The sequence below is a fragment of the Cryptomeria japonica genome, chromosome 8 (genome assembly GCF_030272615.1).
Source record: "Cryptomeria japonica chromosome 8, Sugi_1.0, whole genome shotgun sequence".
Taxonomy (NCBI): Eukaryota; Viridiplantae; Streptophyta; class Pinopsida; order Cupressales; family Cupressaceae; genus Cryptomeria; species Cryptomeria japonica.
Genome location: NC_081412.1, coordinates 734066834 through 734090357, shown reverse-complemented (window position 1 = coordinate 734090357; position 23524 = coordinate 734066834).

The window sequence follows — 23524 nt, the reverse complement described above, 5'->3', positions numbered from 1 at the left end:
CTAAAGGAGAATGTTGAAGCAAAAGAAGTAAAACTACTTTATGTGAATACTAAAGAGCAGATTGTAGATATTTTTATGAAGCCTTTGCCTAAGGAAAGTTTTGAATATCTCAGAGATCAGCTTGGGGTCATACCCCCTCTAGTAGAAACTTAGATAGTTGATGTTTGTCATCAACTGACAGAATTAACAGAGAAATATTTTATTCCGACTTTGATGAGGAGAGATACTTCTCAGGGGGAGTAGTTGGCATACTGAATTGGTTGGTATTTTGTACTTGAACTTGGTTTTGTAGTAACTTTGGCATTTGATGTCAAAGGGGGAGAGATTGATATGGAAAAACACAAGGAAAACTCATGTTACTCCTAGGGGGAGAGATTGTTATTTTGGGAGAGATTGATTACTCTCTGTATCTAAATTTTGATTTCTAGTTATAATCTCTTTTGGGAGATTGTTGGTTTTTGGTATTTGGCATTTTTGTTTTGGCACTTTGATGGTTTTTCCATCTTGTGTTGCCATCAATGCCAAAGGGGGTGATTGTTGGTATTTTGGTTATGTTGATATGGTTTTGTCATTGATGTCAACACCTGTTAACACTTATCAACTCTTGCACTTTGGAGAACTAGCAATGTTCACCGGCAAGCAAATGACTTTATGCACAATCACTAGTATCTGGTTCACCGACAGGATATATTGTTCACCAACACTTGGAATGACATGGAAAACACTTGGTTATGTCAAAGACATCATTTGGACACTTTGCCTTGGAGATTTTTTCATTGGTATATTCATGTTTGCATATGTGTTGTTACCGACAAATAGGTCCAGAATGAGCATCAACAGGCTTATCTATTCCAGATCAGCATGACATGCTTTGGAGATGATTTATTATTGTTGTCAATGCATTAAGCTAACATGTTGTATCAGTTATTGCATCAAGCATTGATTTATTTGTAAAATGTTTTATTGCAATATCTTTTAGAGCCGACCTACTAAAATTGGTCTTAGGTTATGGTATATATGTAAGATCTTATTTGTAAGATCGATATGCGAATGTGAGAAGGATTATAAGAAGGTATATGCAATAATAAGAAGAGCTATACATGTAGACATCATTTGAAGGTTGAAGGAAGGATTTTGTGAAGGCATATCAGAACTACATCAGTACTAAATCCAGCATATGAGGATGCTATTTTGAGCAATACATTCTTATTGGATTTAACCATCCAATTGTACTCAGTGTCTCCTATTTGTGTTTGAGCAGTGAGCTCTAGGCACTTGGCCTTTCTGCATGTGTAGACCCCATTTGTATACACATACTATCTGCAGTACTATCATCTGATTGTGGGTAAGGTTTCCCACCTTGGTTTTTCCCCTTACAGGGTTTCCATGTACAAATAATGGTGTTATGTGTTGTGGATGTTATTTTCTTTCTGTTTCATGCATTAATCTTTACTAGTACTACAATAAACTGATAAAATGTCTACCGGCATAACGTTTGGTTTACGGGTATTAAGCATTAAGCATGGTTAAGTTGTTTTGGTTTAAATTTATTTGACAACTGATTCACCGCACCCCTCTTAGTTGTCTCTAAGACCTAACATATGAGTCTTATTACAATATTCCATGTCGGTTTTACAAAAGATATTTACAATTAAATACAATAAACAAAATCCTGTCAGTTGGGGTGTCGGTATACATTGTTGTCATTATCGTTGAAGTGTCTATCGGTGTCGGTGCCTGCCAGTGATTTATCAGATGAATGTTGGGTGGTTGCCTATAGGTTGCTAGTAGGTTGCCATCAATGACAACACCATCATTTCTCACTAGAGTGTAGAATGTCAACAATCTCCCCCTTTGGCATTGATGGCAACACTCATGAGAAAAATCCAAAAGTCTGTCCCAAAAATGAAGTCCAAAAAGTTACCAAAAATGTGTGCTCCCCCTAAGCAGATGATCTCCTCTAATAGCCATTTTTATCTATCCCACTACTCCCCCTTTGACATCAATGACAAAGGTTGTCAAAAATTGTCAAATAAGTGCAGATTTCAGCTTGAACTTTGTAACCGGTTGGTTACAATCTGGAATATGTCTGCTAAAACCAAGTTTTAGTCTGTATAAATCTATTGTTGTCCTTCATAGTTGCCTCAGTTCTTTGAATTGTACCAGTGAGATGATTCATATGTTCCTCCGGTGAACTTTGACCTTGAATTAATGCCTCAGAGATTTCTTTCCTCAGAGAGATAAGGTTGTCTAACTTAGGACTGAGTTTGTGCTGAAGCTCTCTGACTTTTTCCTTGATCCTTTCTTTCTCTTTTTCTAACTTCTCCAATTTTTCCTCAAATCCGACAATTTCTTGTTCAATAACTAATATAGGTTAAGATGAACCAATGATATTATTAGCTATATCATTTATCTCCTTTTGAACTTTGCTTATTTCCTTACCAATGTCCATTGTTAATAGATTTGTCTTGTAACTATCTCTGTACAATTCCTTATACTCCAAAATTGTTGTATTCAGTGCCGGTAAAAGTGTATTGATGTGTTCTATGCACTTGTTTCTTGTTTCCTCAAAGAATTTTTCTTTTTCCTTTTCCATTTTCTCCTTGAATGTTTCCTCATTTATTTGATCAACTATTAAAATATTTCCAGAAATAAATTTAGACAATGTGTCTAACTGACTTAAAGAATCCTTTACATTATCTACATTGTATTTGGGTGCAATCAACTTAAGAATAGGAATTGTGTCATCAATTTCCTTATAGGCCAATGCATTACAATCAGTTATTTTTTTTATTGAATCTAGAAGTACTTCAGTCACATTAGTAGGTCTAAATTTTGTTAGTTAAGTACCAGATGTCTGGCCAACTACCTTTACAATTTCTGTGCTTCTGGTGGGAGTAACCAATTTGCTTGAATCAATGTCTAGTGGGTTAGTCTGTGTTTTCATTTCCACTAGCAATGGTTTTGGTTTCTTTGTGATTGTCGGTTTCACTACCTCAATGTGTACCTTTGACTCTACCAGTTTCTCAGTTTGTTTTTCTATGTTATCCACTACGAGTGTCTCAGTTACTATCTCTCCAAGTTTCTTAATGCTTGCATCAATATTATCAGTAACCATTCCACTATCCAATGTTTCCACTAAATGCTCAACTTGTGTCTCAACCCCAATATTATTTGCCTATGTTCCAACCTCAATATTATCTACCAGTTGCTCAGTAGCAATATCATTTTTCTTTTCCTTTGTGTTCTCCTTATCAACTACAATGTTTACTTCCAGAGTATCAATATTCATAGTGTACAAAATTTTTGACTTAGGGTTAGTGTCCTCATGTGTTGTGTCCACATTCTCAGTAGCCAGTGTGTTATCAATCTATACTGATGGAGTAACCAAAGGTGGTGGTAGGTTGTCAGTTATTTTTATATTTGGTAATCCACCTACCTTACCTTTCCCCTTATCTCCGTCCTTATGATAAATTTTGAAAGTTTTCTTTGGTTTGTTCAGCTCTTCCTATTTTTCCTTCTCTACAAAGAAGATGTCCCACTTGTCTGTTGTTTCTTCTGTAATTTCATTTACCCTACCAACCATTAGGCTCACATGTTAGTGTCCACTTGCAAAAACTGATCTATTAGCTTCACTAATTAATTCATCAATTTCTTCTACAGAGTTGACCAGATGTATAGCTAGTAGTTTTTCAATCTTTAGTTTCTTGTCAAGATCCATGACTGCAATCCTTTTTGCATCTAACCTCCTGTATAATTCACTTGGCAAATCATCTACAACTTCTATTAATACTTTCTTGTATATATCAAGATGTAGTATTATGTTATTCTCAATACTTTCCTTTTCTTCATCATCACTCTGCATCTTCTCAATAAGTTCTTTTCTCTTATTTCTAGCAATAGTGAGATTCTCCTAAAGTCCTTGAATGAATTCCTATGCAGTCCTCAGCTCATCTTCAAGTTTTATATTTTTCAACTTCTCTGCATCATAGTCCACAAGAGCTCCTTCTAATTACTTTCTCAAGTTCTTCATCTATACCGGTGTCAGAATCTTCCTCAAGTTGTTACAATTTTGAAATTAGAGGACTAGGCTTTGATACCAATTGTTAGGATTAATTTTAGTCCCAAAGATACTGAGAGGGGGGGTGAATCAGTATCTAACCAGTAAACATAATATTTAATCTTATTAAGTATTTTGCATTCTAAAATAGTGTACCGGTAAACAATAATTAATGAAGTAAATAGGAATAGTAAAGATAGCATAGAAAACACATCATAACGCAAGATGTTTAATGAGGAAACCCGGTGTGGGATAAACCTTGGTGGGATTTGTGACCCACAATATTCACTCCTTGGCCAATGAATGGATATTACTTACAAGAGGGGCCTACACATGCAGGAAGGCCAACTGCTTAGAGCTCACTACTCAATTACAAATGGAAGTCTCACTGACTTACAAAATGGATTATGAGAATCCAATATAATGTACTGGTACAATTTAGCATCTGCTATGCCAGGTTCAGTACCGGTTTAAGCTCATACTATAACCATAAACCCTTATACAAAATCTGCCTTAATATTCGCTCATCACTTCTACATTATCCATGTGTCCATCCTATGTCAAAATGATATACAATATCTCATACATATATGAGTCTCATTACAATATGCCATGTCGGCTTTACAAAAGATATTTACAATTAAATACAATAAACAAAATCTTGTCGGCTAGGGTGTTGGTATACATTGTTGTCACTGTCGGTGAAGTGTCTGTCGATGTTGATGTCTGCCAGTGATTTACCAAATGAATGTTGGGTGGCTGCCTATAGGTTGCCAGTAGGTTTCCATCAATGAAAACACCATCATTTCTCACAGGAGTGTAGAATGCCAACAATGAATACCTAAAGATGGAAGAAGATGAAAGGATTACTGCATTCATGGAAAGGGTAAATAGGATTTTTATGGAATTAAATGTTGTGGTGGAACTCTGAGCTTAGAAGATGAAGGCTACTACTATTAATGAGTTGAGAACAATGGCTAATACATCTGTCAATAGAGATACCTTGGTTGGGAAATTATCTACTTTTGAGCTTGAAAAATTTGGACCTTCTAGAGCTGTGAAGATTGAACCTTCTTTTCATACATCCACATTAGCAACTGGTAAGAAAGATTGGAAAGCTTTATATGCAAAAGAATTGGATGATATGAAGAGAGAAGATGAAGAGTTTGACCAACTTTAAGAACTATTTTCTAGAAGAGTACGTAAAGGACCGGTAGTAAGTAAGTATGAAGGAAACACACCTTTTAAATGCTTTGCATGTAATAAGATTGGTCATTTTGCATCTAGATGTCCTGAAAGGAATTCAAGATTTGAAGAAAGAGTTAGAAGATCTTTTAAGCCTAACCCTAGATATCAGAACAAGTATAAGTATAAGAAAATAGAGAAAAGTCTTGCTACATAGCAGATGAGGAAGGCATTACTGATTCTAATGATGAATCGACAGAAGATTTTGCTAGTATTTATGACAATGGGAAGGAATGGGTGTTCCTGGCTATCAAGGAAGATGTTCCGGCACTGGAAGAGAATGTACTTGAAGAGACCACACTTGCTGCTAAAATTGAAGACAATGATGAATGGGTAATTGACGGTGGTTGTTCACACCATATGATAGGAGATAATGGGAATTTTTTGTCTTTGCAAGAATTCGATGGTAGTCTGGTTAGATTAGGAGATGACAAAACATGTATGACCAAAGGAAAAGGAACTATATCATTGGATGTTAAGAAAAATACTGACAATGTTTATTATGTTGAAAGTTTAAGGCATAATCTTTTGAGTGTAGGACAATTGGTGGATAAGGGATTTCAATTACAGTTCAAGGATGGAAAATGCAAAATCATTAACAAATATAGTTTGGAGATTGCAACCGGTACACAGACAAAAGGTAATATATTTTATTTGAATTCCAATGAGAAGACATGTTTGATTGCACAAATTGATGAGAGTTGGCTATGGCATAATACGTTGTGTCATGTAAATTTTGATTGCATTGTGAAAATCAGCTCAACTAAGGCAGTTAGATATATACCTAAGATTATGAAGCCCTATAATCCGGTATGTAAAGAATGTCAAATGGGTAAACATGTTAGAACCTCTTTCAGGAGTATACAAGATAAATCTAATGATGTTCTTGATCTTATTCATATTGATTTGTGTGGCCCTGCTAGAGTTAAAAGTTTTCAAGGTGATAGATATTGTATGCTAATCATTGATGATTATTCTAGAATGATGTGGGTTATTTTTCTAAGGGAAAAAATTGAAACATTTGAAAAGTTTAAAATCTTTAAGGCTAAAGCGGAAACTGAGATAGGATTGAAGATTAAATATTTGAAGTTAGATCATGGTCGAGAATTCACATCCAGTGAGTTTAATAACTTTTGTGAGAAGCATGGTATAAGAAGACAATATTTTGCTCCCTAGATACCTCAACAGAATGGAGTTGTGGAAAGGAAGAACATAACTATCTTGGATGCTACTAGAACAATGATGATGGAATCTAGTCTACCTCATATCTATTGGAGAGAAGCAATGAGCACAATGGTTTATACATTCAACATAGTACATATCAAAGGAGAAATCAGTAAGACACCATATGAATTATGGCTTGGAAATACACCTATAGTTAAGTATTTCAGAATATTTGTTAGTAAATGTTATATCAGTAGAGATGATATCATTGGAAAATTTGATCCTAGATGTGATGAAGGAATATTTCTTGGTTATTCTAATGAAAGAAAGGCATATAGTTGTTATAACAAGAGATTGCAGAGAATTGTGGAGAGTGCTAATGTCAAAGTAGATGAGTTTAATAGAGGTCAAATCAAAGTTTATGAGAAGGAACCGGCAGTGGAAATTATTATATCTGAACCGGTAGCACCTTTACCAGAACAAAGTGTTAAACCAGTTACTCCACCTGTATCAGAAAATTCTATAGTAACTGAAGAACTGGGAAGAGGAACAAAGAGTCAGAAGACTCCTAGGTATGTGAGATTGAATCATTCAGAAGATTAGATCATTGGGGATAATAACAATGGAGTAATGACAAGAAGAAGACTGACAACTAATGAGGTATGTTTAATTTCATAAGTTGAACCAGTATCAGTAATGGAGGCATGTAAAGATGAATATTGGTTAAAAGATATGGAAGAAGAATTATATCAGATTGAGAAAAATCACACATGGACTTTGGTTCCCCGGCCGAAAAATAAGAATGTTATTGGAACTAAATGGGTTTTTAGGAATAAATTGAATGAATATGGTCAATTTGTAAGGAATAAGGCTAGATTGGTTTGTAAAGGATATTCTCAGAAGGAAGGAATTGATTACAGAGATACTTTTGCACCTATAGCTAGGATTGAAGTTGTAAGATTATTTCTTGCCTATGTTTCCCATAAAAATTACAAGGTTTATCAGATGGATGTTAAGTGTGCATTTTTGAATGGGGATATTGATGAGGAAGTTTATATTGAGAAACCTAATGGTTTTTCACTATCAGATGATACAAACATGGTTTGCAGGTTAAGGAAATATTTATATGGATTAAAACAAGCACCTAGAACTTGGTATGCAAGGTTGGATAAATATTTTTTGAAGCTTGGTTTTACTAAGGGTAATGCTGATAGTAATTTATATTATTAAATCATTGATGATTATATACTGATTATTGAAGTATTTGTTGATGACATTATTTTTGGAGGTGAGGATAAGTTATGCAAGGAATTTGCTAACAATATGAAGAAAGAATTTGAAATGTCTATGATTGGAGAAATAAATTTTTTCTTAAGTTTGCAGATTACTCAGACTGACAAAGGTATTTTCATTTGTCAAAATATGTATGCTAAGGAACTATTGAAGAAATTTGGTATGGGAGATTCAAAACTGGTAAGTACTCCTATGGTTACAAGTGGTAAATTCACAAGAAAACATGTTTCTACACTAGTAAATCCTATAAGATACAAATATATGATTGGAGGTATACTTTATTTGACTCAGACTAGGCCTGATGTAATAAATGTTGTTTGTATTGTATCAATATTTTAGAGTGATCCTAGAGAAAATCATGAGAGTGTGGTGAAAAGGATTTTTAGATACTTACAAGCTACATCATAATATGGTTTATGGTACCCTAAGGATGATGACTTTACTTTATGTGCATATATAGATGTTGATTGGGCTGGAGATGTTGATAATCAGAAAAGTACTTTCGGTGGAGCTTTCTTTCTTGGAAAAAAGTTGGTTTCATGGATCGGCAAGAAGCAGTCATGTACTTCTTTATCTACTATTGAAGCTGAGTATGTTGTTTCTGCTACTAGCTGTACACAAGTTTTATGGATAAAGCATATGTTGAAGGATATAAAGGTGGATTATGATGCACCTGTGGTTATTCACTATGATAACTCTGCTGCTATTGATATATCAAAGAATCTGAAATTTCATTCTAAGACAAAGCACATATCAATCAAATACAACTTTTTGAAGGAAAAGGTGGAAGCAAATGAAGTCAAATTGGTTTATATGAACACTAAAGAGTAGATTGTAGATATTTTCACTAAACCTTTGCCAAAATAATCATTTGAGTACTTCAAAGATAGATTGGGGGTTCCTGCCCCTTCGATAGAGACTTGATTGATGTGGTTTGGAATCAACCCAATATGCATTATCAAAGATATTTTTCATTCTAGCACTGATTTGGGGATGCTATTGCCCAGGGGGAATAGGCATCTTTTTAATTTAGTGGTTTATGTTTTTGCTTTGATATTTTTGTCAAATTTCTAGCATTGATGTCAAAGGGGGAGAGATATTGATGTGAAAAAAAAACTTAAGGAGTTGTATACATTAGGGGGAGAGATATATGTATAATTTAGATCCTTATAGAGATATCATTCATAGGATGAGTTTGGTCTTTATTTCAGACCTTCATTGCTATATCTTTGAGTGAGAGATTGTTGGTTGTCTTCCATTGGGGGAGACTTGTTTGACACTTCTTGGTACTTAGATGTTTTTCACATATATTTTTGCCATCAATGCCAAAGGGGAAGATTGTTGGCCATTTGGAGGAGTTGATTATGTGTTACATTAATATTTTGTCATTGATGTCAAGACTAGCTGTTTGGATGCTTTACCGACACCCTTCTAGTCCTGGTAGGTTGAGTAGTTTCTGGTTGGTTTGGATCTGGCATGATCCGGTAGGCTCCGATATGATTTGATTATGGAATTAGATTATTCATGATACTCATGTTCATATTCACTCATTTGCTTTTGGTCTGGTGATTGGATGCTATCATGTTTTCTTGGAAGCTTGGCTTACAATTCTGATGGGGATTTTATTGGCAAATCTTTTGTTGAAGATCTTTGATGGATTGCATAAGTGGTGTTGGTGCAGCTTCTGGTGGAGATTCAGGATGTTGTTGTTGATCATGCCCAAGACTTGGCAAATGGAGATCATTGTCTTAGCATGTGGACCTATATTGGGTCCCAGTTGATCTAGGTTATGGACCGACTTAATGTAACATGTGGAATGGACCTCTTGATGTGTTTCCAGGATATTTTGTGTTGGATATTATTTGTTTGGTCTAAGGCCAACATGTTTTGTAATTATTTAATTGGTTTATTGTTTGGTAGCTGACCTGATTGTTTATGGTCGAGGGTTTGTATATATATGATGAAAGATCTCATTGTAGATCATATATAATAGGTATAGGGTCAGGGAATGGATATGGTATGTAATGTGTGAATAATGTAATATCATTCAGGTAGATGATTTGGTCAATCATTGTAGATCGAGTTGGGTTTATGCAAGAGGATTTAGTCCTTCGGTATGGAGCTTAACCAAAAATGTACTCAAGCATAGGATATGTTATCTTTGTAGTTCAAACACTTCTCTAGATTTTAGTTTGGATTTCTATGAAGTTAATGAGACTCCTTTTGTGATGAGCAGTATGCTCTAGGTTGTTGGCCTTCCTGCAAGTTCATGCCCCTCAATTGTAATTGACATACTTACTGCAAAAGTATTATTTGACTATGGGTAGGCTTCCCACCGTGGTTTTTCCCTCTACCAGGTTTTCCATATATAAATTTTGGTGTCATATGGATGGTATTTATTCAGTGATTATTTTTTATGCTTAATTGATTTAACTATTATTCTGATATTTGGTTTAAGCATTCTGGTATTAATATTTTAGGTTTTGGTATTGAATTTTTAATTGGTAAATGTTCTAGTAATTTGTGACAACTGATTCATCTCCCCCCTCTCAGATGTCTTTTGTTTATTTGAAGTGTCTAACAAGTAGATGGAGACTACTTGATAATAGGAGTGTTTTGTGTAGATGATATCATCTTTAGAGGCAACAAATATGTTCTATGCAAAGAATTTGCTGATCAGATGCAGTCAGAGTTTGAAATGTCCATGCTTGGAGAGTTATCATATTTTATTGGTTTGCAAATATCATAGCAAAATAATGACATAGTCATCTCTCAGACCAAGTATGTTAAATACCTGTTGAAAAAATTTCAGATGGAAGACAACAAACTGATTAGTACCCCCATGGTGATAGGATGCAAGTTGAGAAAAGATGATGTCACCTAGTGTTGATTAGACCTTGTATAGATCCATGATTGGAATCCTATTGTATATCATAGCTTCAAGGCTTTATATTGTGCAAGCAGTGTGCATGGTATCTAGATTCCAAGCTACTCCAAAGCAATCACATGTATTTATGTTGTTAGAAGAATCTTCAAGTATCTGAATGGAACACTCACTTATGACCTATGGTATCCAAAGAAAGGATATTTCACTTTGCAAGCCTATATTGATGTTGATTGGGAAGGATGTGTAGATGATAGGAAGAGAAATAGTGATGGAGCTTTCTTCCTTGGAGATAGATTGGTGTCATGGCATAGCAAGAAGAAAGAATCTATTTCATTATTAACTGCTGATGCTGAGTATATTGCAACTGCCACATGTTTCTCACAAGTTTTGTGGATGAAAAAACTCTCAAGGACATTCAGGTACAATTTTTGGATCCTATTCCCATCATGTGTGACAACTCAAGTGCAATCAATATATCAAAGAACCCTATCATGCACTTTAGGACAAAGCACATTGCAATCAAATATCATTTTCTTAGGGAGATGGTTGCAGAGAAAGAAGTGAAAGTTGAATATGTGTGTATTGGTGAGAAAAGAGCTGATATCTTTACTAAGCCATTGCCAAAGGATAGTTTTGAGTACTCAAGACAAAAATTGGGCATTGTTTCACCCTCCTTCTACACTTAAACCATTAACTTGAGATTCATGGTTTAGGGGATCATACTATTTCTACACTTTCCACCTTTAGCCTCATGTACATTCTCAAGGGGACTTTTGAATTTTTATAAGTAGTAATGGAACTACTCCTCATATTGTAATAATGGTTCATCTAGCTATAGGCAACAAAGGTCATCAAGTTTTATAGGAAAATTTATAATGTATTGCAGATGTGTCATGATCAAAATTGGAAGTTCCAATCATTGCTATAGAATATCAAAGAGGAAGTTCATGCATAATTGATAGTTAGTTGTAGCACCCTTTCCCATTGTTGTCGAAGGGGGGGGAATGGTACCTTGGTGCCTTCACACAGGGGGAGAAATGGTTGGAGAACTGGTGTCTGTGAATGACTATGCAAGTGTGTTGACAAGAATGCCAAAGGGGGAGATTATTGGCATTATTGTCATCGATGTCAAAAGGATGTCAAGGGGTGTCCAGAGGTTGCAGGTCATTGAGAAGTAGAGAGCAATCACACATAATATGCAGGTTAAGTTGTGCAAGGATTTTGACCAGATTCATCATCGTGGTTTCAACTAGTTTCATCATCTTCACACATTGGTCATGTAGGCAACAGTCACCGAGTCGATTTCCATGTGGCAGCAATTATTTGGCTCATGTGTTTTTGTGGGTTTCATGTTATGTTCATGAGCAAGGAAGAGACCATGTGGGATAACATATGTTCGATGAATAAGGTGGTCCCTCCTATCCAGCGATGTGGAAATGGTCATGTGATTGTTGCATGGGATAACACTTGTTAGGCACACATGATGTTTCTTCTTATCCCGCAATATGTTGGACGAGCGGTGAAGACCATGCGGGATAACACTTAAGAGTAGAAAATACTGTTATATCTTATCCCGCGTTGTCAAAATGTGACTTGTTGAACAAAGTGGTCCCTCTTATCCTGCATTGTCAAAAGTGCTCAGTGATGGTTGTTCAGGATAATAAAGTCAAAGAGGTCAAAGTGGAGAGATGTTCTCTCCTATTCGGCAATGTCAAAATTGACTAACAAAAGTCACGCGGGATAAGAAATCAAAGGGAGATTGATTTAAGAACCTTATCCCGCATAAGACATATGGTTATGCAGTGGTCCCACAAGACAAGTAAAAGAAAAGGATACTAAGCAAATTCTTATCCCGTGAGGGCTCATAATAGAAAGAAGAGTGTTGTAGGATAAGAGTATAGAGGATAAGGAAAGAGCCACGGGACAAGAATATGCTTGTTAAGATGAAAGAAAAAGCTTATCCCACAAGGTGAAATAGGGTTAAGGAATGTATCATGGGATAAGGACAAGAAAAGACAAAAGGGAGAAATATTATCATGCATGCATTGAGAGACCATGCTAATGAGGTGTGGGCTAACAAAAAGGAGGAAGGCATCTTGAGAATAATTTAAGCTTATCCCACATGGGTAGATAATGCATGAATTTCAATGGATCTCAGCAGCCTGATAGTCCACATGGAAGTTGACCAAGTTTGACCTGACAACATGACATTTACGGATCAAATTAGAAGACACCTGTTGAAATTATGAAAGGGTATTTTTGCCAACAAAATTGAATTTTTTTTATCAACTTTGCCACCATATCTGCAAGTCGATAGACTTAGAGGTCCACATGGACAATTGACTAGGATTCACCAAGTGACTTGGATGCTGAATAAGATGATATATACATGTCGATTGGTATAGGATTTTTATGTGAAGACTGACCAACCTTGACCATCTGATTTGGATGAAGAATATGATGACATGAGTCTCTCTGATGAACAAACTACAAATCTGATACATAGAAGTCAATGGATTTCAATATAGTTGTTGATCTTATCTAGGTAGGCTGACAAAGGATAGAGAATGCATTAATTGAAACTAATTTGCAGATGGTTGATGGGCTTGAGGAAATCAACAAAGGCAAAATCAATCGGCTAGACAATTTGTGTTGCTAAATATAGCAACTTAGTATAGAGACTAATTGGAAGAAAGGTTGGATGCATTTACTACAAACAACAAGTATGAGATCATAATCAGGATAGAGAATAAAATCTCCAGTGTTGCACAGCTCCAAGATAACTGACTTGAATAAAATATTCAAGTCTGTAGTAGAAGAAAAATATGATTGCGTACAGAATCAATCTAATCTAGTAGTAGCTACAAATGTGATTCAACATTGGTAGGTGTGACTATTGAAACAGAGACAAAAGGTGGAAACAAAGATATCTCCATGTGTCAATTAAAAATAAGAATGTGTTATAGAGAGTTGTTGTTGACAAAGAGTGTGTGTGAATTGCTACCAAGAGAAAATGGAGCAAGAACAAAGCATGGTTGAAGAGTAATGTTGTAGTAGAGAGAAGAAGATAACCAAATAGAGGAAAGAGGAGAAATAGAGGAAAAACTTCAGCAGGTAGAGAAATTCATTCTCATGATATGAGAAATTTGTAAGTGTTACAAAACTCATTTGTAACAAGATTTCATTATTGTATTATAAATGTGAACAATCATTGTAAATCTCTAAGTGTTTTCTCAGAGAAAGGGTAGGTGCTCCTTTGAGTAGGTGCTCATAAAATCGGGGGTTGGCACTCCTTGGGTTGATGCCCTAAAGTTTTAGGGGTTGGTGCTCCTTGGGTTGGTTCCCTAAACATTGTAATCTCTTATTTACTGTGAGGCTGGATTGGAGCAGTAGACTCCAGCGGCTATTATCACTGAGGTTTTTCCCACATTGGGTTTTCCTCTTACATCTTGTGTTATGTAATGTGCTCTTGTGTGTGTGTGTGTGTTTGTTTGCATTACATCCTTAAAATCTGCACATTGAACTTAAAGATTTGAAATACACCAATTCAATTCCCCTCTTAGTGTCCACTGTAAATCTCTGATGCCAATAGTTAATAAGATGAGAGAGGGGGGGGTGAATCATACAAACTTAATCTACAATATATTCAACAGATTCAACCTCGGTAGCTTATACTTTAGAATATATAACCAAAACTGTAAAACATTCAAAATCATGAATAGATAACATCACAACACATATAACACCTGATTTAACATGGAAACCCAAATAGGGAAAAACCACTATGGGATTTTGGACCCACTAAGAAATATACCCTTCTAGAGTATGCTCGGTTAAAATCTAATCCTGTTAAAGATTACAAACACATTGCTAGATGTGACCCGGTTAAGGGATTTCCCTCAAACTTTTTAGAGTCTTGCACTTTGTTAGAAGTGGCCTTGTCAAAGGATTTCAAACACTCATTTAGAATGTTACCTTGCTAGAGGGTTTACAAATAAGACTGTTAAGTCCACTCGGTTAAGAGATTTCCTGTCACTTACAAAATAAATAGTAGTAATAAAATATATTTGCAACTTCACATCTAAAATGCTAAAGCAGATTCTATTTGCTCAAAACAATCTTGTCATAAGACTTATCTAGTCCCTTGATGGGCTTTCTAGGCTTCTCAATCTGTTCTTTAATCAGATCTTCAAGCTTCTGTGCTTGGTAAACATTACTGTAGCATCACTATGCATACATTTGCCCGCATACATTGTTTATCAACAATTCCTTATTTATAAACAATTTCTAACCACTTAATATCCTTGATCACATTTCCCATGATCAATCTTAGCCATCAAATCATCAAACTTGACTAGGTTCAATGTATCCTTTGATCAGAAAACATTTTACCTCACCTTGGAACTTTCATTCCTTCCTAGGAACTTGTGCTAGGTTATTGCGGTTCAATCTGTGTTGTAGATCTTCCTCTTGTATTTTCCATGTCGTCGATTCTTAACAAACTTCTTGCGCGACATACCAATCATCTGATCAACACTAGCTCATCAGCATCCTCCATTAAATAATGCTTTTATCCATCCAATGTGATCTATTATAACTCAATTGTTACTCGGTTAATATTGAACTTCACTCAGTAGACATTCTTCCTTCTTTAACCGATATCGATAACCTTAGGGTTTACCGACTAGGTTCTTTGCTCAGTGACATAGTACAATATTAAACTTATAATCAACAACATATGTAGGATATCAAAACAATCAAAACACCATGATCTCATCATTGTCTAACTCGGTAATAGTTTCCCATTGAATAACTTATTTCTCCCCTTTATTATCACATTCTTTGTATGTCACTTACCAACCTCTCAATACTCATCAAAACATTCTTCTCAAGATATGGCAATATCATACTGAATTAGAAAATCAATTTCTTGACATCAATAACAAAATAATATTATTAAGATAGTAAGCATCCTTCTTCAGTTATATCAATAATCTCCAACAACCTTCTCAATATCCTTATTGAAATGCCAACAATCTCTTTTCTATTGAAATGCCAACAATCTCCCTCTTTGGCATTGATGGCAAAACCAATTTTAAATGACAATACCAGCTTGATTTATTCCAACTGATTCGGATTCAGATTGCTGTTAGACTTCTCTTGTTATCCTTGAGCTATTTAAACCTTCTCCTAAAGTCTTCTCCCCCTATCATTAGTCTTCTGTTATCTTCTCCATTTAGTCTTATCCCCCTTTGACAACAATGCCAAAAAGAAAAAAAACTAATTCATGGTTTCTTCCATTGTGAAGTAATTTCTTTGCTATGTTACACATGTATCATTTCAGTCTCGGTCAGAGTAACTTGTCTCTATTCACTATTTCTTGCACACCTTTAGAAAACCTCCTAAAGTGCATAAATCAGCATCAATCCACAAATAATATTCTATGGAGTCATCGAATTGATTCTTTCACCGAACTCTATCAGTGAGTAGAAGATAGAGGTAGGACCCCTAACTTGCTTCTGAGATACTCAAAAGTGTCCCTTGGCAGTGGCTTTGTAAAGATGTCTGGTATTTGCTCCTTTGAACTAATATATTCTAGCACAACTTTCTTCTCTTGAACTTCTTCTCTGAGATAATGATACTTTATAGAGATATGCTTTATCTTAGAGTGCATTACCAGATTCTCTGAAATGTTAATGGCACTAGTATTATCACAGAATATAGTTACTGGCATGGTAACTTTCTCATTTATACCTTCCAACAATTGCTTGATCCATGCTATATTGGTACAATTCAATGCTGCAATGACATATTCAGCTTTAGCTATTGACTATGAAATGCATCCTTGTTTCTTGCTAAGCCAACTTACTAGTCTATCTCCCAAAAAGAAAGCTCCACTGCTTGTGCTTTTCCTGTCATCAATGTTTCCTGCCCAGTCAGCATCAGTATAAACTTTTAAATCAAAATCATTCCTCTTTTCATATACTAAGCCATAATCTTCAATGCCTCTCAGGTATCTGAAAATTCTCATGATTGCTATCATATGGGTTTCTTTGGGATCTGCAAAAAATCTTGCAACTATTCCTACTGCATGTGCTATATCTGGCCTACTGTGAAAAACATATTGCAACTTTCCAATCATAGATCGGTAAAGTGTCTCATCAATAGATGTAGATTCATCATTCTTTGATAGTTTATAGTTAGCAGTCATAGGAGTACTTATAGGTTTAGAATCCTCCATTCCAAATTTCTTCAAGATTTCCTTTATGTACTTGGATTGAGTAATGAAAATCTCATCTTTCATTTGCAGTATTTGTAAACCTATAAAATACTTTATCTCACCAATTAATGACATCTCAAATTCTTTGCACATTTCATTTCCAAAGTTCTTTCATAGAGAATCATTTCCACAAAAAATAATATCATCAACAAATATGGCTGAAAGTAGTATACCATTGTTTTCATCATTCTTCATATACATATTGTTGTTTTCACTTGTTCTTATAAAACCAATCTTGATCAAATAAGAGTGCAGTCTTTCATACCATGCTCTAGGTGCTTGTTTCAGACCATATAAAGCTTTGTTCAATTTACATACCTGATCTTTATTCTTGTCTTCAACAAATCCTTCAGGTTGTTCAATATAATTTTTTTCTTCTAGTATACCATTCAAAAATGCAGATTTAACATCCATTTGATATACCTTGAAATTTTTGAAAGCAGCATATGCCAACAATATTCTTACTCCCTCAAGTCTAGCCATAGGTGCAAAAGTCTCACCATAATCTATTCCTTCTTCTTGAGCATAACCTTTGCAAACTAGTCTTGCTTTGTTCCAAATGACCTCACCTTTTTCATTTAGCTTGTTTCTGAAAATCCACTTTGTACCAATTACATTTTTGTCCTTTAGTCTTGGGACCAATGTCCATGTTTCATTTTTCTTGATTTGATCAATCTCTTCTGTCATAGCATTTACCCAATCTTCATTGTTAAATGCCTCTTTTACTATTCTCAGTTCAAATTCAGATATTAGACATGTGCTTTATCTCAGTTTGTTCCTTGTCATCACTGGATCATCCTTATCTCCTATAATCTGACTTGATGCATGATTTCTTCTGACATATTTGGCTAATATAGGCTCAGTAGGCTCTATATGATCTTCTTCATCACTCAGTAACTGGATATTATCTTCATTTTCTTTAGCAACTTTCTCGGTAGGATTTCTCGATTGAACATAAATAAATTCTTCATAATTTTTTGGTTCTTTGGAATTTCCTTCATCATTTCTTTCTACTAATTCATCAATTTTCACATTTGCACTTTCTACTATTTTGTTAGATGATTTGATCAGACATTTAAATGCTTTACTTATAGAAGAATAACCAAGAAACGTTCCTTCCTTGCTTTTCTGATCAAACTTTCCATTTCTGTCATCTTTGTAAACATAACATTTACTTCCAAAGATTTTAAAATAACTTACATTAGGTTTCTTGTCATACCAGATTTCATATGGTGTCTTCAAAGTTCCTTTCTTCAGTTGCACTCAGTTCAAGGTGTAAACTGCAGTGCTGATTTCTTCTATCCAAAATGTTTGAGGTACCCTCTTTTCTATCATCAGGGTTCTAGCACAATCTACAATTGATCTGTTTCTTCTTTCATATATCCCATTTTGCTGAGGTGTTCTCAGTGCAGACACTTGCCTTTTTATACCATGATAATTGCAGAATAAGTTAAATTCATCATAAGTGAACTCTCCTCCTCTATCAGATCTAAGACATTTCAGCTGTCTTCCTATTTCATTTTCAACTCTTTCCTTGTACCATTTAAACATTTGAAAAGCTTCTGATTTTTCTTTTAAAAACATAATTGACATCATTCTTGAGTAATCATCCACAAATAGTATGAAATATTTATCACCATAGTAACTTTGAACTTTCATGGGACCACAAAGATCAGTGTGTACAAGATCTAAAATTCCTTTAGAAGTGTATGACTTACTTTTAAAGCTTGATCTTGTCATCTTACCCATATGGCATCCTCGACACATAGCATTTTCTAGTTTTTCTAGGCTTGGTAGACCTCTTACTTGGTGCTTCTTACTTCTTTTGACCAGATTATCAAAATTTACATGACAAAACCTTTTATGCCATAACCAAGTATCTTCTATTTTTGCATATAGACATTTGTTCTGAGTTGAGTCAAGATGAAATGTATTACCTTTTGTTTGTGTCCTAGTAGTAGCCAACTTTCCATTCTTGTCATGAACTTTGACACATCCCTTCTGGAATGCTATTCGGTATCCTGTGTTGTTTAGCTGTGCTACACTCAAAAATTTGTATTTCAAACCTTCAACCTAGTATACATCATCACATTCAGCATTGTCAAGAAGTGTTATAGATCCTTTACCTTTCACCAGACATGGTGCATCATTACCAAATCTTACATATCCTCCATCATAGTCTTCTAATTTAACAAACTTGTGTTTATCACCTGTCATGTGATGTGAGCATCCACTATCTATGATCCAAGAATCATTTTTATTTATGTGAGATATTAGGGCTTTTTCTTCATACCTTTCTTCATTTGATCCATCTTTGATAGCCACATAAACAACTTCCTCTGTATCAGTTTCATCTGATTTATCATCATTGGATTCCTCATCAGCTACTAGGCATGTCTTTCTATCTCTCCTTCTGAAGTCTTAGTGTCCTCTTTAGTGATTGTCTTTCTGTCTGTCTTCTTGGTATTCTCTCTTTTCACTAGATTCTTTGTCAAGACAGTTAGAGGCCATATGTCCTATTCTATCACATTTAAAACATTTTAAAGGTAGCTTTCCTTTATACTTACCTTTACCTCTCGGTAACCTTCTGGCCAATAGTGCTTCAAACTCTTCTTGCTTTCTGATTTCCTCATACAGTTTGGGTACTTCTTCCATGTTTTTGTGAAATTTCTCACTTACTCCACTGTGATTTCCTTCAGAATACTTATTCATTTTATTATTATAGTCATTAGATTCACCAATATGAAAAGAACTGAATGCATATTCAACTTTATTTACCGAAGACCCACTATTATAAAAATTACTTAACTCAAATGCATGTAGCTTACCAATAGTGGCATCCAAAGAGACTGCCATTTTTGGTATAGACCTTAATTCATTGATTGCAGAGACTCAAATGGCATAAGCAGGTAGAAGGTTTCTCAACAACTTACTTGTTACATCCTTTTCTTCAATAGTTCCTCCTGCTCCTTTTATTTGATTGACAATTTCCTTTAACCTTATACTGTATTGTGTTATGTTCTCACCTTCATTCATTCTAATGGATTCAAGTTGTCCTCTTAGAAAATCTACTTTTGCTCTTTGAACATGTTCATCACCACCATACACAGATATAATCTTGGTCCACATCACCTTTGCATCATTATAGCCTTCTAGATCATTAAACTCTAAGTCGGTTAATGCAGATGTTATTTCAATCATAGCTTGAATATGTTCTTGCTTTGCCTTTATCTCTTCCATTGTCAATGGGTTGGTGCTAGGTGCTATGTAATCATTCTCTAGATAATATCTTCCATATTCTCCAATTCCTAATAAATGCAGCTTCATCCTTTTCTACCATGTGGAGAAACTTGACTTGTTCAGCTTTGGTGCATCCCTTTTATACATCTTTTGATCTTTGCCTCAAGTACCTTTAAACTTTTCTTCCAGAGTCTAAAGCTCTGATACCAATTGTAAAGCTCTGATGCCAATAGTTAATAAGATGAGAGAGGGGGGGGGTGAATCATACAAACTTAATGTTCAATATATTCAACAGATTCAACCTCGATAGCTTATACTTTAGAATATATAACCAAAACTGTAAAACATTAAAACTCATGAACAGATAACATCATAACACATATAACACCAAATTTAACGTGGAAACCCAAATAGGGAAAAACCACTGTGGGATTTCGGACCCACTAAGAAATATACCCTTCTAGAGTATGCTCGGTTAAAAGCTAATCCTATTAAAGATTACAAACACATTGCTAGATGTGACCCGATTAAGGGATTTCCCTCAAACTTTTTAGAGTCTTGCACTTTGTTAGAAGTGGCCTTGTCAGAGGATTTCAAACACTCATTTAGAATGTTACCTTGCTAGAGGGTTTACAAATAAGACTTTTAAGTCCACTCAGTTAAGATATTTTCTGTCACTTACAAAATAAATAATAGTAATAAAATATATTTGCAACTTCACATCTGAAATGCTAAAGTAGATTCTATTTGCTCAAAACAATCTTGTCATAAGACTTATCTAGTCCCTTGATGGGCTTGCTGGGCTTCTCAATCTATTCTTTAATCATATCTTCAAGCTTCTGTGCTCGGTAAACATTACTATAGCATCACTGTGCATACAATTGCCCACATACATTTTTTATCAACAATTCCTTATTTATAAACAATTTCTAACCCCTTAATATCCTTGATCATATTTCCCATGATCAATCTTAGCCATCAAATCATCAAACTTGACTAGGTTCAATGTATCCTTCAATCTAAAATTGTTTTACCTCACCTTGGAACTTGCATTCCTTCCTAGGAACTTGTGCTAGGTTATTGCGGTTCAATCTGTGCTATAGATCTTCCTCTTGTATTTTCCATGTCATCGATTCTTAACAAACTTCTTGTGCGACATACCAATCATTTGATCAACTCCAGCTTATCAGCATCCTCCATTAAATAATGCTTTTATCCATCCAATGCGATATATTATAACTTGGTTGTTACTCAATTAATATTGAACTTCACTCAGTAGATATTCTTCCTTCTTTAATTGATATCGATAACCTTAGGGTTTACCGACTAGGTTCTTTGCTCAGTGACATAGTACAATATTAAACTTATATTCAACAACATATGTAGGATATCAAAACAACATGATCTCATCATTGTCTAACTCGGTAATAGTTTCCCATTGAATAACTTATTTCCCCCCTTTATTATCACAATCTTTCTGTGTCACTTACCAGCCTCTTAATACTCATCAAAACATACTTCTCAAGATATGGCAACATCATACTGAATCAGAAAATCATTTTCTTGACATCAATGACAAAATAATATTATTAAGACAGTAATCATCCTTCTTCAGTTATATCAATAATCTCCAACAACCTTCTCAATATCTTTATTGAAATGCCAATAATCTCTGGTGCTCCTTGGGTTGATTCCCTAAAGTTTTAGGGGTTGGTTCCCTAAACATTGTAATCTCTTATTTATAGTGAGGTTGGATTGGAGCAGTAGACTCCAGCAGCTATTATCACCGAGGTTTTTCCCACATTGGGTTTTCCTCTTACATCTTGTGTTATGTGATGTGCTCTTGTGTGTGTGTGTGTGTGTGTGTGTGTGTGTGTGTGTGTGTGTGTGTGTTTGCATTACATCCTTAAAATTTGCACATTGAACTTAAAGTTTTGAAATACACCAATTCAACTCCCCTCTCAGTATCCACTTGTGTTCTTTAACAATGGCAACCCAAATCTTGGTCATAGGTTCAAACCCCTCGCTTTCACTAGGAGGGATTGTTGCAAGGTGTGCACCCTTGGTCTCCTTGTGTTGTGCAGTGCAGTGCTTAGGTTTGTGACATGGCCTAACCACCTCCTATGGATTCTATAAGTCTAGTGGTTGTATCGGGCATTAACAGGTTGATCTTTCGGTGCAATGACAACCACACTTGTAACATATGTAACTACATATTCTACAAGATGCACTAATGAAGAGAAAACTTTAGCGGCTAAAGATGAGGAGGAAGATGAATGGGTAATTAAAATTGGTTGCTCTCATCATATGACAGGTGATAAGAGTAAATTTGTGAACTTGGAAATAGATGATGGTGTTATAGTAAGATTTCATGATAACAAAGCTTCTATAATCCATGGTAGAGTTTCTATTTCTCTTGATGGTAAGCATGTTACTGATGATGTGTTGTATGTTGAAGGTTTAAAGCATAATATTTTAAGTGTTGGTCAGATGGTTGACAAGGGATATAACTTGCAATTCAAGAATGGCAAATGTGAGATCTTGAGTAGATCTGGAACTGAGATTGCATAACTAAAGGTAATATCTTTCACTTGAATGCTGGTGGTAAAAATTGTCTGATTGCTTAGATTGATGAAAGTTGGTTATTGCATAAAAGGATGTGTCATGTAAATTTTGATTGCATGGTTAAGATAAGTTCTACTCAGGTAGTGAGAGATCTATCAAAGTTAATAAATCCTTCTAATCTAGCATGTAAGGAATGTAAATTAGGGAAGCAAACAAGAGTTACTTATAAAAACAATCAGTATAATTCTAATAGATTGTTGGATCTTGTGCATACTATTTGTGTGGTCCTTCTAGAGTGAGAATCTTGCAAGGTGACATGTATTTCATGATGTCGATTGATGACTATTCAAGGATGATGTGGGTTACCTTCTTAAGGGAGAAGTCTAAAGCATTGGAGAAGTTCAAGATTTTCAAGGCTAGAGTTGAAAATAAGTCTAGAATGAAGTTGAAGTGTCTGAGATCTGATAGAGGTGAAGAATTCACTTCTGGTGAGTTTAATGCATACTGTGAAGATAATAGAGTTAAGAGACAATTATCTGCTCCTAGGACACCATAACATAATGGTCTTGTGGAGAGGAAGAATAGAACAATTCAAGAAGCTACTAGAACCATGATGATTGAAGGAAATGTTCCACTTGTATTTTGGAGAGATGTTGTGAGTATTGCAGTATACACTCTTAACTGGGTAAATGTCAAAGGTGATACTAGTAAGAATCCTTATGAGTTATGGTTTGATCATGCTCCCATTGTTAGATATTTTAGAATTTTTGGTAGTAAATGCTATATCAAA